Source organism: Passer montanus, unplaced genomic scaffold (assembly GCF_014805655.1).
Source record: "Passer montanus isolate IOZ18808 unplaced genomic scaffold, ASM1480565v1 scaffold20, whole genome shotgun sequence".
Classification (NCBI taxonomy): domain Eukaryota; kingdom Metazoa; phylum Chordata; class Aves; order Passeriformes; family Passeridae; genus Passer; species Passer montanus.
This window is the reverse complement of record NW_024366592.1, coordinates 2,802,704-2,811,702: the sequence shown is the minus strand read 5'-3', so window position 1 is coordinate 2,811,702 and position 8,999 is coordinate 2,802,704. Positions and strand designations below refer to the sequence as shown.

Below are 8,999 nucleotides of genomic sequence, written 5' to 3'. Positions count from 1 at the left end.
CCTGTGGGCGTGGCCGGGCGGGCGCCGGGGGCCTGTTGTTGTGATGAGCGCGGGCCCCGCCCCCTCCTCGTGCACGGCCGCGCGCCGCCCCGCCCTCACGCCTTTTGCCCCCGCCCCGCCGGGCCCTCTCCGCCCCGCCTCCCTCCCCATCGCGCCTTCCCATTGGCGCTTCCTCCACGAGGTACTGCAGCAGCAGGCCGGAGGAGGACGGCGGCTGCGGCGGCGGCGGCGGCGGCAGCGTAGCCGGCACCGGCGGCCCCGAGGCGGCGGCGCTGGACGAGCTCCGCTCCTGGTGGGAAGTCCCGGCCATCGCGCACTTTTGCTCGCTCTTCCGCACCGCCTTCCGCCTGCCGGACTTCGAGATCGAGGTGAGGAGCCCGCGGACGCCGCGCCGCGTCCCGCCGCGCTGTGCCGCCGCGCTGCCGCTGCCCGGCGGGTCCCGCACGCCGCTCCCGCTGCCCCCTTCGCGGGGATCCCGCCGGGGCGTTCGCCGGCAACTTCCCCGCGGCCGCCGGGCGCGCTCGCAAACTTTCGGCGCGCCGGTGCCGGGCGGCGGCGGCGCCCCGGCTCCGCGCATTGTTCCGCCGGGCCGGTGTCCGCACACAAAGGTGGCGGGGGGACGGACGCGGCACGGAGCCCGCCGTGCCCAAAATGGTGGCGGCCAGAGGCGGGCCCGGCCCGGTAGCCCCCCGGCTCCCCTGGGCGCTGCTCCTGGGCGGGTTTGCCCAGCCCGCTCAGCTGTGCCCGGCTCGGCTCCTTTTGTTGCGGGTGGGGGTCCGCACCTGGCCGGGTCCTGGCGAGCCTTTCTGCCGCATCCCGGCGAGGCCGGAGCGCTCCGCGGGGCAGCGCGCCGCTCATTGTGCGGCTCAGCGGAGCCGCCGGGGCACCGACGGTGCCTTCACCGCCGCCCCTGTGCCCCGCGGAGCGAGCGCTCCTACCTTCTGACCCGTTTTCTCTCGCAACTTTCTTGTCCGGATTTTACTTCGTTTGTTTTTTTTTTTTTTTTTTCCTATGATTTTTTTTCTATGATTTTAATTCTTATTTTCATGCGCGCCGCTAATGCCCCGTAAATATTTTGCGCGCCGGCTACACATGTTGCAAACAAAGTGTGTCCTGGTAGGAAATCTTTTGTGCTTGCCGTGAAAAGCTATTCTTGCCAGCGCGTTGGCAATAAACCGGGTGAATAACGTGGTGGCGTGTGTTTTTTAAAGACAGTAATTGCCCCGTGAATGCGAATTCCAAAGATGCTTAAAAGTTCAATGAGATGCGCGAAGCCCCAAAGAGCAAAAAACTCCTCGAGCAGGATGTGGATTTCTGAAGAGGGGGAATCCCTTATGCGGCACGAAATCTTGAAAGGGGATAAGATCTCTCAATGATGCAACTTCTTGCGAAAGAGAACTCCCCTCCCCCTCCTATTGATGCCAAACCATTAAAGGGGGAGGCTCTCCGGGCCCAGCAGCGTAAAGTCTTGAAGGAACCTGAATTTACAATGATAAAAGGGCCAAGGCACTAGCCTTTCACCTTTGGAGGCAATTAGCATCTGGCTTGCTTCACAAATGAAGTAAATGTGGGCTCCCCTTTGGTTCGCGGAGCACGCTTAGGCTGGGGGAGTTAACATCATCACTCGGAACAAATTAACTTGCTTTTTTGGGGGGGGATGCCCGGGAGGAGGAGGAGGAGGAGTGCGGGCGCGTTGGTGCTGGGGGTGTTGCGGAGCAGAAGCAGCACGCCGAAAACACGGTCCGAAAAGCTCCGTGCACGTGGATGGCCGCAGCCCGTGGCAGAAATGGGTTTTGAGGCATGGCGTTCGTCCGAGGGGCGGTGGGAATTGCGGGTAGAACCGGGATGCGGCTGTCAGAGCTCTGCTCCTTTCGGGCACGTGGAGTGAATTTCCTTCTCCGCCAGAGTGTGAGCAGCACCAGCAGTTTCAAAAGTTGCTGCTCCTTGAAGCTCACCATCTCCTTTCCTCTCTGCCTGGTGTAGCTGTTCCGCTCTCACCGCTGGTTTCGGGGATGTCTGGGAACAGATCTTTGCACAAAGAGCTCTCTCAAATAATTCACAGTCTGAAACCAATAGCCAGCGATTGGAGTTACACTTTTTCCTAACAGTATTGCTGTGTTTGTTTTTTGTTGCTTTATTTGTGCTTTATTTATCTGCATAAATAAGATTTCTTCCACGGTTTTGGACTGGCTGGTCTCACTGCTACCTCTGAGACATGCCTGAGTTTCAGGGGTGTCTGAATAAAATGGAAGTGGCTATTCTTCTAGGGGTTTGTGGAGATGCCAGGATTTAAAACAATTTTAGGTGGAAATAAAACCGTAGCTATCCATCAAAAAGTGAATCTGTGCTCGTGTATGAATGATGTTTTCTTGCTTTGGTAATTGTGGAAAGGTGTGCTTGGGGCTGAACACCAATGGATTGGGGTATGCCCCTTCCCTCAGAAGTTACTGCTTTTCACGAGTAACCCTGGGTGATTGCCCCAGTGCATGTGGGCACAGAGTAAAACGGGTGCTTGGAGTGACTCTGTGAATGCAGAAGGAAAAATGGAGCTCTCATGCTCAGAGGGTTTCAGCTGGAGGATGCTCAGGCTCAAACCCCTTGAGCTTCACAGCTGATGTTTGTCCAGCTCTGCCCAGTCTCTCCAAGGGATGGCCTTACACTGGATGCAGCTGTCTCTTCTTGGATTTTCTCTTCTTCCTAGGAGGTGTGAGCTCCTCTGAGCTTAAATTCTGGCTGGTGGCGCTTTTCTTGCTGTTTTTCTGATACCTGTGTATCTCCAGGAGGGAATTTGCTGCTAAACTCTTACAACATCCTTACAAAAGGCAGAAGTTTTGAACAAGCCTTAATTCTGCTCGAAACAAATATCCCCTGCTCTCACTCTCCCTCCAATTTCAGCAGGCAGGTCAGGTTTAGGTTTCACTGCTACCATCCCTGCAGTCCTCAAATGAGACAAAACCTGATCTTTCAATTTGTGGTGTTCTATTGGTCATTTTAAAAAAGCTCTGGGTATTTTTTGGTTTTTTTTTTTACCCTCATATCCCCCCCCTTCCCCCCTGATATTTTTTTTCTTCTGGTGGTTTCTCCATAGGAGCTGGAAGGCTCTGTAATGATAGGCCATCTGGACCTATCCCTCCTGTGCTGAGCAGATTTGATGAGGGTATTTGAGAAGTTTGGGGCCTTTAGTCGTCTAGAGAGGCAGAATGGAGCTCTTTTTTTTTCCCCTTTTCACTTTTTAAATGCGAACCCTTTACCCTATACTTCCTGGCTCAAAAGAAGGTGAAGCTTCCAGGCTTCCAGATGTGGGACTGCCATCAGCAGCTGGATGGCAGAAACCTGGGAATCAAATGTTTTTTTCATTTTCTTTTTGCTGGACCCGTGCAGAGCCAGAGACCGCAGGGGAAGGGGTGTCCAAGGAGAAGGAGGAGCATCCATCAGGCTGGACTCTGGGCATTGTTTGGGGAGGGGGTGGGCACAGCTGGCCCTCAGGCTGGCTCTGGCAGATGCAGGCGCCTGGGTTCCTCTTTTTGAATCTCTGCTGCGGCAGCATCACCCGGCAATGGGCTCAGGAGGGGTTCAGCTACCGCCAGCAGGTCAAAAGTTCAGTGGGACAGAAGCGGGTGCTTCGGGACGTGTTCAGCTTCATGCTGTGTTTTCACATGGATCTGAGGATGGCAGAGAGCACTTCTGCCTTCTGGGGTGGGTTGGCTCCTTTTTTTTTTTTTTTCTTCCTCCCCTTTTAAATGGCTGCCTTGTCAGCCATCTGCTGTACAAAACTTGCGTGCCACTTCAAAAGTGGTCTTTTGGTTGTGTTGGCTCGGTTGTCATGGCATATTTCTTGGTGGTTTGTAGAATCACAGATTCACAGAATGGGTAAGGTTGCAGGGGACCACACTGAGTCATCCAAGCTCCCTGCATCACACTAATCTGCACTGGGGGGTTTGTCCTTACCTACTCTAACAGGAGGTGTGGCTGTGTGGGGCACATCATTATTTTTTTGGTTGTCATTGCCTTGATGGACAGAAAGGATGCTTTCCACAGTCAGGTTAGTGCAGGTGATGATGGGTAGTGATTTATTTCCCTCTTTAAGACTGGACTGTAATGTGGGACACCTCTTGTGTCAGAGTATCTCCTGGCCGTGTGCCCTTCCCCTCTGCAACTGAAATGTCCTCCTGGAGGCTGTGGGGATTGTTTGTATCGAAAATATTGGGAGAATATTTAACGTTTTCAACCGTATTTCTGCACAGCTTGAAAATGCTGGACAGGAGCCAGTGTGGTGTGGCCACCCAGATCCTTGGCATGTGCTCTCAGGAGCTGTGGACTCCAACATTTAGCAACTTCTACCTGGGTAGGTCGAGGGGTGGTTGACTTTCCAGAACGTGCTTGGAAATAGTCAAAACATTGTTGTTAACTTAGTTTATTTGGAAAAGGGGGAAAAGCCACATTACACAGGGAAAACATAAATCTTTTCCTGTGGTTTTTAAAAGCACCTTTGGGCAAATTGCCTCTGCTGTTAACTTCACTACAGCTTTAAGATGCTTTTCCTTGCCTCTTGCCCCTTCCTAGCACTTCAGGCTCTGGCTCTGCCTTAGGTACATTCCTCCCACCCACAGGCAGGGAGGGCACTGCTGCTCTTGCCTACCTTTTTCCTTCTCTGGTGTGGTATCTCCGTGCAGGTCCTTGAACAGGCTCCTTCTGTCAGGAATGTTATGTGGCTGTTAGAAACCAGCAGCTGCTGCTGCTCCCCCGGGTCCCCCAGGAGGAGGAAGAGTGTGGAGAGAGGGAGAGCAGAGAACAGGGTTTCTTCTATCTGTGCAAACTGGATACAGCTTTAAAAGAAAAAAAAAATTAATGTGTTAAACAGCGTGTTAGAATTTTAATGCTTTGAAAGGAATTTTTCCTAGTGAGGGCAGGATGGCCAAATATGCTCTGACCTCCACTGTGGTATCATGTTAAGTCCTGCTGAAAATTCTCTGTGGATCCCCTTGCTCTGCCCTTCGGGTGTGTCCCTTGAGATCCATGCCACCAAAATGGCACAACCTTCCTGTTCTGTCAGTGGCTTGTATGGGGTTAATTACACAGACAGGAGGGTTTGGTACCCAGGTACAGCCTCCACCTCTCTGTAGTGTTGGGGTCTGGTGCTGCATTCTGGTTGGTATTACAGCAGCATGTACAATGTCTACTGGTGCCTCATCCTGTGGTAGTTGAGATGGCCAGGTGATCTCACCTTTCTGATCAGAAGAATTTAAAATCTAAGTAAGATCAATGCAGCAAAAAGGTGCTGCAAGCTGATGAAAGTGTTGGTGGATTCATGTAAGTCAGCTGTGTTCACAGTTTTGAGTTTAAATGCCTTTTCAGTAGAATAGTTCAGTCATTAGGATGTCCATCCCTCCTGCCATTTGCCTGATCACAGTAGGCAACATTAAAGTGGAAGGCAGTGGGCAGTGACTGAAGCAACAGCCAACTATAAATCTAAAACTTCCCTCTCATGTGAAGCACCTTGCTTTAGAAAAAAACACATTGAGGAAAGGTAGAGTGACTGGCAGTGCAGGGAGAGGTGCTGTACAGAGAGTAGACAGGGTTGGAAAAGATTGTGGAATTCACATATACTGGAAAGACAGTGTTGATCCTGTTGTCTGGAGAAACCCATTTATGGACCATTCTGAATTTGGGTTATACACTAAGGCCACTCTGGGATGGCTCTGCTTCCCCTGGGCAGCATCAGCTTCATCCGAGGGGGTGAGCTGGCTGTTTGTTGCTTAAAAAAACCAAACAAAATCAAGGGCCAGTACTGGTTTTATTCCTTCTACCTGTCCCATCTGTTGTTTGGTGCAGTTGCTGCAGTGTCCCATCTCTCTCCCCATATTCCAGCACCAATTCTTCCATTGCTGCTTTTGCTGTCTTAGTTATTCTGTGTGTAATAGAATCGTTAGCACTCTACTTGTCAGTGCTGGGCTCTGGAGTTCATTGAGATTAATGGAGGGGGAGGCAGAGAGATGCTGCTCTGAGCTGTTGTTTCAAGTGGTCTGCAAATTGGAAAGCAGTTTCCATTTCAAATGCAAGTCACATATTTCCCAACCGTAGATCTTAAACTTTTACACAAGTGTTTACATTTTATATAATGATACTCTAGTGTAATTGGATACAAAAAAACCCAAAAAACAAAAAAAACTAACCAACAACCAAACAAAAAAAAAAAAACCCACACCAAAAACAAACCAGAAAAACCTAAAAATAACAACCACAACAACAACAAAAAAGGAATAGATAGTTCAGGAGGCTGATACATGAGTTAAAATGTTACCTTAAGCCTGTGAAAAGAAACAAGTAGTGACTGCACGAAGCCAAAGGGTGTCTGGACAATGATATGGAAGGTTATTTTGACAGCAACATTTTGAATGGATCTGAGTTAGGTGACAGGGGAGTTGGGGAATGACTGTAGCAGTAGAAGAGAGAAGGGAAGGAGCACGATAAGAATTTCAGATGGAGCACATGGAGCCTGATATTTCAGATTTTATGTGGTGTTTGTATAGGCAATTCTTCTGCTGGCACAGCTGACACTGAAAATCATGCCTGGTGTTAGCTGAAGTGTTTGTGTACCCACAAGTTTAACAGTTTAAGCTGAGTTTATTTTAAGACCGATTTAAGATAATCAGGTGCAAGTCTTTCCCCACTAGAAAGAAAACATAATAGTTGGTGCAGGAACTTAAATATGACTTTGCAGTTTGCTTTGTTTAAGAAGACCCAAGTACTACAAACAAACCTGTGCCAATTCAGTCAACCGATTTAAACTTCTGCACAGCACATCTAAAGTTTTTCTTTGTGGAATTTGCTCTAAGCGGACCAGCTAAAAGTAACACCTTTAAAGTGTTGCAGCTTTATATGTAGACCTGCTTAACTGTGGTCTTTCTCTCCCAGCACATAATGCCGGCAGAGCTGTGCCATTCTGCCCCTGGCATCTGTTAAGTGCCTGCATGAAGGGTGAAGAATTAACTTTTGTAATGGCAATGGATGCTTTCATAGACTTCTTTCAGGCAAAAATCTCCTCCAGAAGAGAGCTGTGGGTAGAAATGACAACAGCCAAGGAGTTAAAATTCCTGAATTAAAAGTTTATCATGTAAACATTATTGTAGGTATGTATGAATTTAAAAAAAAAAATTTCCCCCCCCTCCTCGTTACCAGAAGCAACAGCATCTGCTGTGGTGGTGGGAACAATGCAGCCTAGTGATTCCTCCTTCCTTACAGTAGAGAATCCTGTTAAACACACAAGGCTGTGCCTCAGAGTGTATCCTTTCAGCAGGCTTGTTCCTTTTAATGGGTGCCCATTCCTGGGGTCTCCATTGTTTCACCAACAATAGCACTAGGGGCAGCTGATTTGGTTGACAGAAAATGCGTTAATTTAACAGATCTATTCCCTTTAGCCGGTCTCCTTCCTATTGTGCCCCAGTTCTCCCCCAGTTCCTGGGGAGGAGGGCCTCGGGAGCAGGGTCTGTTAGGTGGAAGGCTCCTGCAATTAGGAGGGGTTTGCAGCCTTTTGTGTGAGGAACAGAAAACAGCTGATGGGGAGAAGTGGGGAGAGTGCAGTTTGCTTACTGCCAGAACACTCATTTTTCTGCTTTTTGGGGAGGGCTTTACAGGGGATGGGGGAATAGCTCGACACTAGGAGCTGATGGCAGTCAAGGTCTTTGCTTTGCTCAGAGGTGGTCTTGCAGCCCAGTGTGGCAACGCCTTTCAGTGCTGGCTCAACTTCTTGACAAACTCTTTATATTCTATAAATGCTTAGCTAAAACACCAGCTTCCCACCGAAAAAGCAAAGCTGCTGGTGTTATCCGGGGTAGGACTGCAGAGAGCTGGCTGGGGGAGGCAGTATGTAAAGTTAACACCAAATTACTTGAAACATGAGGGGTGTAATGGTCCTCAGGGACCCTTTTCTTGGGCTGGGCCACCAGTTTAGCGTGGTTTTTGGACTGGTCTGGTTTAAACAGTGTAGGTTATTCACCTTGGGTGCACTTAGGTTCAGCTCTTCCCTGTAGTAACTCACCTTCAGTAACATGGGGGTGTCTCTGTTGGTTTTTACATCGTGGTCAAGCAGACACATCCAGCCTGGTGGGAAGGAGGGTGCCTGCACTGCTGAGGGGGCAGTGAAACATGAAGCTCTTCTGCTCCTGGGGGCTGCCGGCTGCCAGAAGGATCTCGGCTGCCAGAAAGAAGATCTCGCTCCCTTTCAAGCCCTCGCTTCAGCCACGCTTCTGACTCTGTGGTTTGCCCCTTTCCTGGCAGCATCCCAGCTGCTGGCTGGGTCCTGGCTGGGTTTTTGTGGGGGTTGTAGGTCTGTGGTGGGAGCAGCACCTCCTGCTTTTGGTGCTGCAAGCTGCCGGCTCAATCCACCGTGGCTCTTGAAACTCTAGCCCTAGTTTAGTTCTGGTTTGCTGGGGCTGGTGGTGTAAAAGGAGCTCTGGAGGGTCTTTTTCCTCCTCTTTGGTAAAGCTGTTAATTCTCTGGCTCCTTCTCTCCAGCTAAGCCTGCTGTAAAGGGGCCAGAGCTTTGTATGGCCAAAGGGTTGGAAGGCAGACCTAGCATTCTCCTTTCTGCTGAGCTCTGTATGTAGGGAGTTGTGTGGCAGCAAAAATATTTATATATCCATAACACAAGGCAAAGAGGGTTGTGGTCGGAGGTTTTTGGTTTTTTTTTTTACTTGCTTAGTTTTTTTTGTTTGTTTTAGGAGGCAAAGGGTGAGAGTTCACTTAAAGAGCTTGACTCTTAATAGTGCTTGTCATTGTCGCTAATATAAAACAAATTATGAGCATGGGAGAGGAGTCAAAGGCTCCCTCTTCTGGTGTTCTGAGAAGGTTCAAATACTGAAAAATAAGCAAGGAAAAAGACCCCTTCCATGCTTTCTTGTGATATTTTGTGACCTCACTTAGACCTAACCCTTGCTGGCCCACCACGTAAGTCTCTTCGTGTCTCATAAATACAGAACCTTAGTGGCTCTCAGTGGAAGT

At 49.8% G+C, this 8,999-nt stretch overlaps 1 protein-coding gene across 1 annotated transcript in view; it reads left to right on the top strand.

Moving 5' to 3' along the window:
- The first annotated feature begins 203 nt into the window (after nt 1-203).
- LOC120501596 (cat eye syndrome critical region protein 2) overlaps nt 204-8,999 on the top strand; it is a 99,898-nt gene continuing 91,102 nt past the window's right edge. Inside the window, exon 1 of the mRNA XM_039708093.1 lies at nt 204-368. The gene's annotated coding sequence lies outside the window, so the exon portion shown is untranslated. The remainder of the gene's footprint in view (nt 369-8,999) is intronic.